Source organism: Tiliqua scincoides, chromosome 8 (genome assembly GCF_035046505.1).
Source record: "Tiliqua scincoides isolate rTilSci1 chromosome 8, rTilSci1.hap2, whole genome shotgun sequence".
NCBI classification, from domain to species: Eukaryota; Metazoa; Chordata; class Lepidosauria; order Squamata; family Scincidae; genus Tiliqua; species Tiliqua scincoides.
Genome location: NC_089828.1, coordinates 47,126,193 through 47,138,885, shown reverse-complemented (window position 1 = coordinate 47,138,885; position 12,693 = coordinate 47,126,193).

Genomic DNA, 12,693 nt, shown 5'->3' with positions numbered 1-12,693 from the left:
AGAAAAATCAAATAACTAAGAGTATTACTGCTGAAAGGGCAGCCCACATGAAAATTGGGCTCTCCCATATCTTGGAATATGATCAAGATTCATGTATTTTCTCTTTTGTCATTTGCAGCTAATGAGTTCCTAAGAGAGCAAAAAGTGTTTATTTTTGGTTATGACCTGTTTAATGACATCACTTCCGGCCTAATGACATCACTTCCGGCCCTCAGCAGGCATCATATGTGGCCCTCTGTATGAAATGAGTTCGACACCCCTGTTTTAAAACAATATTGTATCTATGCTTTTGTTAATGTATCCCTCTCACCCTTGACCTTGACTGAGCTGCTGTGATGTCATGCACTGAAGATGCTAACTGCTCAGGGGGGAAGGTGTCAGAAACAGAATGTTGACAGGCAGTGCAGCTCAGTATAAGGGAGAGGGGAACACCCTAACCAAAATGGAATGGATGGTCTCGATGGGTGGATTTGCTTCCCTGCCTGTACTTGCGAAATAGTCTTTGTCCCAGTGGCCCCCTTTCTCCCAGTGGGAGTGTAGTTACTGACTTCCTTAAATGGAGACAACCTGCTTGAATTTTGTCCCTGATCTTTGCAGATGTTTGTGCTACTGCAGACATTTGGGTGGCCAGTGTCCTGGCATTGGGGGGGGGGGTGCCACCATCTTTCCAGCATCAGTTAGGATGCTATTTTTAATTGCTAACAATGTGTGCTACTACAAGGCAGAACATAGCTGTAGAGTCCCACCTGGGAGGGCTTAGCTGGATCCTGCCTCTGTGGACATTTGGGGGACATCCAGGCAGTAACGAAGCTGCCCTTGAGGTGCCCTGGGGCAAATGCCACCCCCCCCCCCGCACCACGCCATGCTTACCAACGAAACGGAACCTCGCACAACTCCAGGACTGACTGGGGAAGCATTTTGAGATTTCCCTGTGGACTTAAACAGTACTTCCAGAAGTACTATTTTTGATTGCATTGGGAGTCTCAGTAAGGCTTCCTGTGTGGTCCTGGAGTCTCAAGGGCTCAGTGCCCTGGACATTTTCCCCATTTGCCCAGAACTAGGTCCACTGCTGCATCCAGGAGCTGTGCCCTTCCTGGTATCTGGGGCTATTATTAGCCTCAGGATTTGTTATAAGTAAAATCAAGGCTGCTAGGGAGGTCCCAGCCGGGGGAGAGTGCTGTTGCTGCCTTGGCCAATGAACTCAACTCAGCATTTATTACCATAACTGCAAAAGATTATGCCATTGCCATAAATTATGCCATAGATTATGCAACAGATTTTCCATAAACTACAGTTGCTGATACCAGCTGTTATGAAATGGCTGGAACACTGTAAACGGGAACCGAAAAGAAGAAGGGAAAAAAAAAAACTGTTTCCCTTGAGGATGATGAGCTGTGAGTTTTACTGACCTACTCCCCTTTCTGCTTGCATCAGACAAAGCATCTGGCTGTTCCGTCCATGAAGCTCGCCTGGGCTCAAAACCCAAGACCAGGAGAGGCATTGGCTTGGTGTTCTGAAACAGCAGCCACTCCACTCCCCAGCAAGCTATTTTATACATGTGGACTTTCAGAATGAGCAGCATAGAGAAATGATTAGTCCTGAAACTCCCAGCTTGCCCACTGAAACTGAATGGCAGCTGGCTCTTCATCACACAATGTGATTTATTTCTGAACTTCATGGTCCCGAGGCGGATTAATTTATTACATTGGTAGCCTGCCCTCTGGGCCAGCCTTAGGGCCATTCAGCCGATTTTGCCGAATCGGGCTCCATGTGTGATGAGTCCCCATGCTAAGGCAGCAAGCAGAGTGCCTGCTGTCGCAGTCGGGACCTCGCTCTACAGCTGATGCTTGCGAGGCCAGAGCGGCAAGCGGAGTGTCTCTGCATTGGCCCTCCCGCTCTCCCCTGTGTCTGACTGGCTTGAAATCAGACCATCCGGAAACAGTTGGTGGTGGCATCATCACATCACCACCCCCCACTTCTGGGTGCCAGGCTTTGCACACAGCACCATCAGCCCTGGGTTCAGCATGGCTCCTTGGTGAGTGGGGGCCCTGCAAAAACATTTACATCCTGGCTTTTCCTGCCCCAGCTGTAACCTAACAACAACCCTGCGAGGTAGGTAGGTAGGTAGGTTAGGCCGAGAGAAAGTGGTTGACCCAAAGTCACTCAGTAAGCTTCATGACAGATTGGGAATGTGAGGCCGGATCTCTCTGGCCCTAGTCTAACCCTCTAGTCTAACCTCTACATCACACAGTTTTCCGTGTCGCAATGATGTTGCAATGATAACTAGTTTCAGTGGGTCAAAAGATAATCAGTTTAGATGGCTCAAAAGATAATTAGACGGATTTGTGAAGGAGAAGGAGAGATCTATCAGTGGCACAATGGCTGGAATTAATGTGTGCGGAGTTGCCAGACACCTTTGGGCAACATGGACCTTTGCTCTGACTGCCACCAGGTAATTCTTCTATTCCTTCCCTGATCCCCAGCAGCAGGAGATAAGCAGTTCATTTGAAAGGAAAAGTCATATGACCTTTCCCGGAAGAAATTTAAGAGTGTAATTTAAGAGGTCTCTGCCTCCTGTGGGAAGCTCTCAAGTTCCCACCTTTCTTCTTCAGGACACAATGTTCATTTCACTTCCGAGTGGGCTGCGATAATTGCTATAGCAGCAAAGGTACTTCTCTGTCAACAGCCCAGGTGCAGAAAGTTCATTTTAAAGGAGGAAAATTTTGCAATGTCTTGAAAAATAGCTGTAGAGCTGATGTTTGCCAATTGCCCTTGAAAAGCAGTACCCCAGCAGGGCTAACCCAATATCTCTTGATGCTTGAGGCAGCCAAATGGGAATGTCAAATGCCCCTTGCTCTGGGGCAAGCCCCCGCAGCTGCAGTGGGTCAGCTGGTGCAAGTCCACATTGATCCGTATTGGTGGATCAGGTCTGGAAACGGGGACAGGATACAGCGCATGCTGGCATCACCAATCATGCCCCCTCCCAGGCCAGATCCACCCCCTCCACCCTCCTCCCTACCCTCCATCCACTCAGTTACTCCCCTCCCCACCCACCCCTCCACTGGACTTACCTGGCACACAGTTTCAGTGCTTTATGGTATTTTTGTGACAGCTCACACTGGTGGAGCGCATGCTCTGCTGGTGCTAGTAAGCATTAGTAAGGGTTAGGATTGGGCCATTTGTCCCATCTAAGCTGACAGCCATTGCCACACCTCCTGGTAGTGGCTTCCATAATTTCATTGTGCGTTATGTGAAAAACTTTCAGAGGAAGTGAGACAGATGCTCCCAGCACAGGTTCACACGCTCTCAGTCATGCCCCACACTCCAAGCACCCATGTGGGGGCACTGAACCGCATCTTCACCTGACTCTAATAATGGGTTGGAAATGATTGGGAAGAATTCCGGCACAAAACTGCCTATTGTGCTTCGGCTGTTTGATCTCCAAGATTCGTAGTCTTGGAAGCTGGGAGAGTTTTTGTGCAGGCCTAGAGTTTTCTCCTGTGCTCCTCTGGCCACTTGATTCTGTTCCTCCTGACCACGGGTCCCTGTAGCAACCCAAGAACCAAGCAATCTTTTCCATTTAGGAAAAAGGGGGAGATGGAAATATGATTAGAGAGAGGTATCTCAGGTTGTGCATAGTGTGGAGAAAAGACTTGCAAAGGTTTGGGCCAAAGTTTGTTCTCGGCTGCCTCAGAGATCAGAACTAGATCTAAGGGCATAATCCAAACTGCACCATGGGCTGGCCCAGGAGGGTCACAAATGTGCTATAAGGCTCAACAGGTGTGAGGCACATTTCTGCCTCCCCGAGAGTCGGCTGGGCCAGCACAGGGATATGCGCCAGCCCAAGTGTGCTAACTTCAAAGGGGAGGCTCGCGTCAGCCAAGCTTGGCCAACGCAAGAGTCTGAAGAGGGTGGGGAGGAGGCGGGGAGGAGGTAGGAGGGCAGTGTTCTGGGGTGGAGGGCGATCCTGGGGCAGATAGGTGGGGAGCAGGAGGTGGGGCTGGGACTTGGCAGATATGCCGGATTCTAGCCCCTGTTCCTGAGCGGCATGGAGTGGCTGCAAGCCACTCTGCTGTCCTCAGACGTTTGCCATCTCCTGAGGTGGTACAAGTCCGAGGAGACCCACTGGGGCTGCTGGGGCTTACCTGGAGGCAAGGGGAAGAGTTTCCCCTTACCTACAGCTGAGCCACTTTTGCACTGGATATAGCAGGAGGTCTGGCTCAGTTGGTAGAGCTGCCGTCTTGTATGCCTGAAGATCTGAGACTGCCAGTTCGAAACAACCGGAAGTACCCGAGAACTGATATACTGATGAGCTGACCCTCGGTGGCAGAGAGGAGTTGCCCTCAAGTGGAGTGTGGGAGGCGAAGGGCCAGAGAGAGGCCAGACCGGGAAGGAATCCAGCTGGAACGAGGAGTTCTATGAAAGACTAGAACTATTCAATTGTAAAAATCCCTACGGGGGTTTAGAACAGCCTGCCTATGGAAACCGCCTTGGATTAAAGTCCAAGGAGAAATCTGATGACCAAACAAAGGCAGTATATAAATACCTGTATAAATAAATAGCGCAGGCATCCTCCTTCAGTAAGGAAGATTTTACTTGGATAGTAGTAAGAAATTCTTAAAGGTAAGAGCAGTTTGACAATGGAACTGATGACCAAGGGAAGTGGTGGGTTCTTCCTCACTGGAGGTTTCATGCAGAGGTTCAACCTTTTGGAGAGGCTCTGGATTCTCCTGCTTCTAGCTGGTGGATGGACTTGATTATTATTAAGTATATTTAAATACCACTTTTCAACAAAAGTAGTTCACAAAGAGGTTTACACCGCAAAATAAAAATAAAAAATTTGGTTCCCTGTCCCCAAAGGGCTCACATTCAAGATGGCCTTGAAGGTCCCAACTCTCTGATTCTATGAATATGAATAGGGAGAACTTTTTCTCAGGAAAGTTCATGAGAACTAGTCTCTCATGACACTAGAATCTGGGGTCATCCAATGAAACTGATTGGCAGGAGGCTTGGGACGGGCAAAAAGAAGGATTTTCTTACCCGGCGTAGAGCTAATCTATCAGACTGATTGCCACAACCTGTGGTGAGGACCATGAATGTAGATGTAGGGCCTGTCCAAGAAATCCTGATGCAGTGTGCCAAAATGCTGCCTGTCTGCCCCACCAGGTGATGTGGGGGGACGACGACAGCATTTTGGTCAATCTCTGCTCCTCCCGACTGAGCTGAAGAGGTTTGCTGCAGGGTGCATGATGACCACACTTCTTCCACATGCTTGATAGGGAGTGAGGGAATCAATGGGGAAAAGGTCTGTGCTCTGCAGACAGCTGGAAGAATAAGGGGGGGAGCAGTGGAAGCTCCTCCTTCCCGCAGGGTTTGGGGGAGGACTTGTATGGAGATAATAAAACATGCCACATTCTGAGTGTTCAAAGTGCTTCACATCCAGTATCTCAGTAATCTTTACAACAGTCCTGTAGAGTAGATAAGTATTGTTGTTCCCAGTTCTAAGGAGGATATTTAACCTTATCCTGTAAGCCTGTGGCAAAGTAAGATTAGAGCTGCGGCCTTGCTGCTTCATAGCAGCACGAAGTATCCACATGACAGCCCAATTCTAAGCTGGCTACTACGGGCAGGACAGGCGCATGCACGGTCACAAATGGGCCATAAGCCACGTTGCAGCAGCCTGGAGAATCATGGCTCCAGTGGAAAAGCCTGCACCAGCCTTCTGGCACCAGTGCCCACTTGAGCAGATAGGTGCTCCATGGGCCGGCAGAGGGGTGGATCAATCCTGGGAGGGGTGTGTGTGCAGGAACAGCATCAGTGGCTGTGCCATATCCTATCCCTTTTCCCGGGCCTGATTTGCAAAATGGGGCTGTTTGAACTCGCAGCAGCAATTTTACTGGCATGAGGCCAAGTAGCCCCATAGCAGCTGCAGGGGCTTCCCCCTGGGAAATGGGACAAATGTCCCCTTCTGTCAGCAAGACCTCCATCAACATCTACACTTGGGCTGGATGCAGTGGAGGCAGCTTGGGACTTTGGTTGTTGGAAGGTAACAAGGTAAATGCTTACCTGAAACACGTATGTTTTTGATTGGTTTGTATGTGTAAGTTAGAGTAAAGAGGAGGTGTCCAAGCAGGTTGGAGTGGAAGAGTAAAAGGGACGGTTTCGGTTTTGGCTGGGATTGGGCAGCCTGCCACAAGATGTTCTCTCAGAACAATGTTGATACTTTTGAATGCAAGCACAGTGAATGTTCTTTTGTTTTCAGACCACAGGAAAAAAAAATATTCCAGCAGTTTGAACTTTTCGGTTTGAAGGAGCAACAGGCTTTTTTAACACACAAATGCTAGAAAGCTTTGTAACACACAGGCTCTATCATTGCTTTAAGCTCAGAGATTGCATATATAGGCATATGTAGATAGCTACACAATATTATTAGAGCAACAGGCTGTACACACACACGCTGGAACAGTATTATACACCAGAACCAGTTTTGGTGCATTAACACATGTAACTAAGGTTAGCCTAAATGAGTTGTAATAGTCTAACTACATTCTAGGGTTTAAAAGAGAACACAGCAAAGTCATTTCCAGGTTCACATCAAGAGGTCAGATTCCCAGAGAAAATCATTTCGCAGCAGTTTTTAGGTGAACACACACACCCTGACATCAATGGCAAGTATGTTGCCTTGCGAAGGCCACAGTAAATCATATGAGTTAGGGGTGAGGTCATTTTGAGCAGGATTGCAAGTGCAGTACCCATCGACGGCCTGCACAAATCTGTATGATGTATGTAGAAGATGGAACAACGGATGTTTTGAACCCACCAATGAATTGTCTCCAAAGAGAAATGTATGTGTCTCAAGGAGGGAACCTCAGATTGTTATAAAAGTGCGCTGCAGAAGGCACTCTGGGCTTCACTTCGCTTCTCTACTTCCACTTCTGACTTGTACACACACTCTCTCAAAGCTTCGCGTAACGTTAGGGTGGTTTCTCTCACTTTGGACTTACAGTAAAGGCCTGGATTTGATCATCTTTGCCTTCTGAGTTTGCTTTGGAACCTGGGATTACCGTGCAACATCTGAGATCTCTTGTAACATCTTGGTTTTTGTACCTTGCAACATGGTTAGGACTGGGCTGTTAGTTAAAACAGTAGCACACACATGCGCCCTCCAAATCTCTTCCAGAGCTGCCAGAAACCTCCCCACATCTGAGGAAGTGTGCCAAATACAGCTCCCCTTACCTGACAATACAGCAGTGACCTCTGCCTCCACGGCTGAGATGAGAGTGGTGGAGCAGAGCAACAGAGGTGCTCTTGGCCATGTCTCCCCCATACTTCCACACCATACCTCTCTTTCTTTTCTGGACCAAGGAGCAGGAGAAGGAGGAGCAGTGGAAGCAAGTGCATCTAGACTTCTGACAACCCCATCCTATCCATGTTTCTAGAGCAGTGGTTCCCAACCTTTAAGAACCCACAGACCACTGGGGCAAAAATTAGAATGATCATTGACCATTTGTGACTGTGGGGAGGTCTGGCCTCTGCCCTCTTTGGTAGTCTGTCCCCCCAAGTACTCCCTCATAGACTTGAAGAAGATGGAGAATGAACTGCCCATAGCCACAGCTGATTGTGACTGTGGGCAGTCCGTTCTCCGCCCTCTTTGGTGGTCCGTGGGACACTGCTTGTTCAGTAAGACACTGGAAGTTTTTCTGAGACCTTTTCAACCATTTCTCAGGGTCTCACGGATCACCTACTGAAAAAACTGAAAACCACTCAGTGTGTGGTCGGTCTGTGGAACTCCTTGCCACAGGATGTGGTGATGGTGACTGGCCTGGATGCCTTTAAAAGGGGATTGGACAAGTTTCTGGAGGAAAAATCCATTACGGGGTACAAGCCATGATGTGTATGCGCAACCTCCTGATTTTAGGAATGGGCTAAGTCAGAATGCCAGATGCAAGGGAGGGCACCAGGATGAGGTCTCTTGTTATCTGGTGTGCTCCCTGGTGCATTTGGTGGGTCGCTGTGAGATACAGGAAGTTGGACTAGATGGGTCTATGGCCTGATCCAGTGGGGCTGTTCTTATGTACCTATGGTCCATGGACCACACCACAGGTTGGGAACCAGTGTTCTAGAGCAAAATAACAGCTATAAGGCAGGGGAGAGCAGGTTCCAGTTCATTCACGAGGTCAGCTGAAGTGGTCGCCTCAGGCAGTGCTTTGGCGGGATGCCATCGTCTGCCTCCACCCACCCACCTCTTTCCACCATTCCAGCAGTGGCTGGGGGATGGACTTCAGTGTGCTGCCTCAGGTGCTGGGTTACCTCCCACCTTGAGCTGAGGTGGGAGGTCTATCCAGGTTGGAATCAGTGTGGAGGCAGAGAGTCAAAGTCCTCCCTCCTCTAAGATTCCATGCTGGGGGGTGATGATTTGGTCGATCCAGTATTTAGTTTTAGAAAAACAAGCACTTTGGTTTCAAGCACTTTGGCTTAACTCATCATGTACAATAGTTTGACTAAGGAAGACAGGCTGTTATTAAACCTTAAGAATTATTTCATTGCTCAGCAGTGGTGCTGCAGAGATTTCTCCAGTTTCGAAGGTGTGGACTTTGCAGGGAGCAGAGAGAGAGAGAGAGAGAGAGAGAGAGAGAGAGAGAGAGAGAGAGAGAGAGAGAGGAAAGAATGCATCCCACCCTTCACCCCCAGCGTGGCCTTGAATACAGTCCAGTTTCCTGCTCATCCTCAACGGTTCAGAGTCGTGAGTTCCTTCCCCTGTCGCTTCTGTAAAGATCTCACCACCTCTTTGGTACGTAATGCTTCACAGATTAGGGTCGTTGATTGCATTCCATCTTGTGGATTAATTATTGCAGAAGTTTTTTTTTTTATGCCTTTATGATCTTATGTAATAAGCACTTCTTTTGCACAAAACTTCCAACAATCAGCAGATAACCAAAGATAAGCCCAACAGGGGAAAGCTTCCTGAAGGCCCTACGTAAAGCCTGGCTTCTACAAGAGGTTGCCAGCTGTTGTTTTTTTTTTCCTGGCTATGCTCCTGTGTCTCTAACAGCACACAGGAAATGAGCAAACAACGGCATGGAGACTTGCATGCCAGACTCTTATTTGAAGCATAGAAGCAGAGGCATCTAAATAGGTGGCAACCCTAAGACCACTTTTGGGGAGGGGTGAAGAGCCAGGTGGAAATTACTGCAAACAGACAGTTGCTGCAAACAGGAGGTTCCAGTCTTGTCACTTCCTGGTAGGATTTTTGTGTCTTACATTTCCTCATGTTTTTATCTGATGCTCTATAATACACCTTTGAATAGCACCCCCTTTCCACGTACACTTAAGGACTGTTCACATGTTAAACTGCACTGGGTGCATCAGCCTGTACCTGAGTAAATTTATTCATAGTGTTCAATGCAGGTACAATTGATGTACTGTGTACATAGAGGGCTGACCTGTAAAGATGAATCCAGGTCTAGGGTTTGTATCCCTGATCCTGAATTCTGAAATATGGAATATTCCAAAATACGGAACATTTTTGAGCACCAACACGACTTTTTCCTTTTTCCTTTTTTGCCTAAAGAAATAAAATCACAAACTGTCTTTCATGCACAAAATTATTTAAGATAGTCTATAAAATTACCTTCAGGCTATGTCAGTAGTCCTCAAACTGGTGGGTCACAACCCACCAGCCTGAGAACCACTGCCCATTTCCCTTTAAGGGGTGGGGGTAGAGTGAAAGCAGCAATGTGATCCCCAGGATCGTGCCGCTGTGGGGGAAGGGGGGCTGTTTTTAACTTACCAGCTGTCGGGGTCAGGGGGTGGTGGTGCTGGGAGCCCCATGGAGCCCTATGGGGGCTCCCCGTGAATTGTAGAATGTAAAAAAATCAATTGCGACCCACTTCTGGGTTGTGATTGCAAAACTGGAAGTGGCTCACAATCTTCTTTTTTTTCTTTTTTTTTTTACATCCTGCAAGCTGTGGGGACCCCTGCAGGGATCCCAGCAGACAGCCCTGCAGGGGAGCCTTGCAGAGTCCCCTTACCCCAGACCTCAGCAGGTAAGTTAAGTAAAAAACGGACCCCCTTCCCCCTCAGTGGCACGATCCTGGGGATCGCATTGCTGCTTTCGCTCTGCCCCCACCACTTAAAGAGAAATGGGCACATCGCTGCTTTGCACCCCACCCCTGTAAAGACTCACCCTGGTCCTCAAACTCCCAGAGAGTTTGGGATCCAGTAGGCTCAGTGTATAAGGAGTATATGAAACATAAATGAATTTTGTGTTTAGACTTGGGCCCCATCCGAAAGAGCTTTCATTATGTATATGCAAGTATTCCGAAAGAGGGAAAAATCTGAAATCCAAAAGAGTTCTGGTTCCAAGTATTTTGGATAAGGGTTGCCCACCCTGTACTGTCATTTATACAGAACCATGCAGTCAGGTACAGACAGCAGAACTCAGCTACAGGCGTTCGGTACCTGGGTACGATATAACATGTGAACCACTGTTTAGAATAAGGTAGTAGGATGAGGTCTGCAAGTTCAGAGGTATGGCTTCCAGGTAGACCTGACCCCAGCAGTTTTTCCTTTGGAAAGGAACTTCCTGCCTGTCCTGGAAAAGTTGTGCAAAGGAGGGCAGTTACAGATTTGTGCAAGGTCAATCTACAAAATTCTTCTGTCTGGGCAGGGCCGGCCCATCCATGAGGCCAGCTGAGGTGGGTCACCTCAGGTAGCAGATAGGCAGAGGATGCCCATCTCCATCCACCTATTCACCTTCACTGTTTTTCCACTCCCTAGCCTGGAAGAGGGAAGTGGAGTGGAAGAGGAAGTGTGGAGGAGAGAAGAATGGTGGGCTAGTTGGCACTCTAGCCCACCACTCTCTTCCACACTTCCTCCTATGCTCTGGCCTCCTCTTCCTTCTCCAATCCAGGGAATGGAAGGAGCAGAGGCCAGTGTTTCCACTTGGTAAGGGGGAGCAGCATTTGGCATACTGCCTCATAAGAACATAAGAACAGCCCCACTGGATCAGGCCATAGGCCCATCTTGTCCAGCTTCCTGTATCTCACAGCGGCCCACCAAATTTTCAGGGAGCACACCAGATAACAAGAGATAACTACAACAGGCACTGGGAGGTCTTGGAGAAGCCCTGCTAACCTGGCATTCAAGTGGTACTCTGAAAAACAACCAGTGTGGTGTAGGACGATCCTCTTTAGCTCCAGCCTTGAGCATGGGACTCAGTTTTAATCATGTTAAATGAATACATCTCATTCACTACCAGCCCTGCATTTTCTGTTTTCTTTCTGCTTTTCTAGGTGTACATCTGTATGGCGGACAAACTGGTCTAAGTCATTCCTTCTCCCGTGGGAACTCTAGGAACTGGCGGGGGGGGGGTACTGGGAAGAGAATGCACACAGTACCCTTACCAAACTAAAGTTTCAAGGATTTGAGGAAGAGTACCCATGACAGTAAAATAAATGAGAACCAAGATACATTTGCAGTGTGGCTTTTCTCTTCTCTTCCCATTGCCTTTCTACTTTGGGGGTGGGGGAGCAAATACTGCCACTGGCTTGACACACCTCAGTGGGCCATGATTCAGTAGCTGAAGAACAATGGTGTAGGGGACACCGGGTTGGTGTCCATGAGGCACATGGAGGCAGTCACTTCAGCTAGCATTCCTCCCACACTGTGAATTTGAAGAGTATGGTGTGGAAAAGGAAGTGGAAGAGAGAAGAGTAGTGGTCTAGAATGTCTCCTGGGAGACATTCTAGGTCACCAGTCCACTCTCCTCCATGCTTCCTCTTCCACTTTGTCTTCTTTTTAGAACATAATGAACACTGGAGAATGAAGTGGATTGTTGCATGCTGCTGTTACGGTGGCCGAGGAGGAGGAGGGGGTCAGTGGGTGAGGCAGAAGATGGCACAAGGAGAAAAATGGCTGCTCAGCTATGAATGTCATTGAGTTGCATTGAGCAAATCCCCAGATCTCAGCCCAACTTACCTCACAGAGCTGTTGTATAATGGAGAGCATTTTGAGAATCACTTGGTGGGGCATCTTAATGAAACTAAAAGCATCTTTGGCTACCTGGGTACTGATGAATATTGATTGAATTGGAAAACAGGGGAGCCCTTCGCAAAAACCAAGGGCCCATTCTGGCCACTGTCAGTTCTAGATCTAAATCAGAGGTGAAAAGGGGGGTTTAAAAAGTCACATGTGAAAATGATCCAAGAGATCCTTATCAGCCAATCCACACAGACAACCATTTTAAAATTGCCATCCCTCCGAAGAAGAGGCAGTTGTTTCAAACACAGCCTGGCAAGGAACACAACCCACATTTCAGATCTCATTCCAGTTTGAACGTCCATAGAAAAGCTCTTGCCTGCAAGATTGATTGAGCAAGTGCATGTGGGAAACTGCAGGTGGTTTGACCCGCAAAACCTGGGGAACGAGATGCTGGCTTCTGAGTCACTGGGACAGGAGGGAGCAAATAAACTGGGAGGCTCCTGAAAGAGTTAACTTACGAGCTGCTGAGGTGCTTTCCTCCTGGGCAGAAAGATTGCTGGCAACCTCCTTCTTTGCTCAAACCCCTCCCTGCTTTGTACTCTTTTCACACTTTTGCCTCTGCCACAATCCTACCAGCAACCACCAGGGTGCCAAGGTCAGCTCCCAGTGCTCCAGAGCCTTTATATAGCCTGGAGAAACAGACTGGGAGCT